Genomic DNA, 1585 nt, shown 5'->3' with positions numbered 1-1585 from the left:
AGAAGGGGTTCCCAAACTGTCTCAGCCCGAATAGAGAGAGAAGGGGTTCCCAAACTGTCTCAGCCCGAATAGAGAGAGAAGGGGTTCCCAAACTGTCTCAGCCCGAATAGAGAGAGAAGGGGTTCCCAAACTGTCTCAGCCCGAATAGAGAGAGAAGGGGTTTCGACAGGCTTAGAACACTTGATACCCGTGGTGGGCAAAGCACAGATAGCCCATTGTGTAGCTTTGTACTTAACTACAAACAACTAAATTCCCAGTTTGGGAATCCCCGACAAGTGGAGTACAGTGTTTCCTGAGAACGTATTCAGGAAGTTTATCTTCATGAAACCACAGCGTCGCTGAAACAAACTCCTGCGTCGACAACAAACCAGTTTGTTGTTGTTCGCCGTACGTTATAAAGGTAAAGTAAATGAACTGGATTAATGAAATGCCTTAAAAGTCCATAGAAGCAGTATCTTACACGGGATTGATTAATGTCAATGTAACTTTAAAAATGGTCAACCCCTACTGCTGTGTGACTTGCTCTCTAAACCTAAAACTTGGCTGTTTATATTTCCGAAATGAAGGGTATAATGTAAATTATAAAAGTACATCCCAAAATAAACCGATAGATAAAAATATTAAAAAATGTTTGGGATATTAAAATAATCTAATGATTGAAAGGAACCAGACAGATAAAAACTTTTTTGTCATTAAAATGTGTTAGTGATAGGAATAACTGTCAGAGGGGATATTTTTATTATAAAATGTGTTAATGATAGGAATAACTGTGAGAAGGGATATTTTTATTATAAAATGTGTTAGTGATAGGAATAACTGTCGGACGGGATATTTTTATTATAAAATGTGCTAGTGATAGGAATAACTGTCAGAGGGGATATTTTTATTATAAAATGTGTTAGTGATAGGAATAACTGTCAGAAGGGATATTTTTATTATAAAATGTGTTAGTGATAAGAATAACTGTCGGACGGGATATTTTTATTATAAAATGTGCTAGTGATAGGAATAACTGTCAGAGGGGATATTTTTATTATAAAATGTGCTAGTGATAGGAATAACTGTCAGAGGGGATATTTTTATTATAAAATGTGTTGGTGATAGGAATAACTGTCAGGGGGGATATTTTTATTATAAAATGTGCTGGTGATAAGAATAACTGTCAGAGGGGAGCTTTTATCATCAAATGTGCTGGTGATAGGAATAACTGTCAGAGTGGAGCTTTTATCATCAAATGTGCCAGATTGGTGGGAAGGACGGTTAGAGTGGTGAGATTTTATCCTGACAACTTTCACATCACCAATACAGTTGGATGGAGACCTGGACAATAAACACAACAAATCCTTCCAGGGTGGCTACATGTCTCATAAGGTATGGTCAGCATCAGTTTGGACTAATACGGTGACCTATACAGAGTAGGCTACTCATTATGTGCGTTAATGAACACATTTGAAGGACCAGTTTCAACCCCTGTAATTGTGAACTTTAACAAAGTCAAACAGCACAGAGTTATTGAAAAATATAGACGAAAACAATAAGAAAAGACTATTGTGACGGACTACAATATTTCACTACAAAATCAGAA

This window comes from Limulus polyphemus, unplaced genomic scaffold (genome assembly GCF_000517525.1).
Source record: "Limulus polyphemus unplaced genomic scaffold, Limulus_polyphemus-2.1.2 Scaffold6635, whole genome shotgun sequence".
Classification (NCBI taxonomy): Eukaryota; Metazoa; Arthropoda; class Merostomata; order Xiphosura; family Limulidae; genus Limulus; species Limulus polyphemus.
This window is presented reverse-complemented; position numbering follows the sequence as displayed.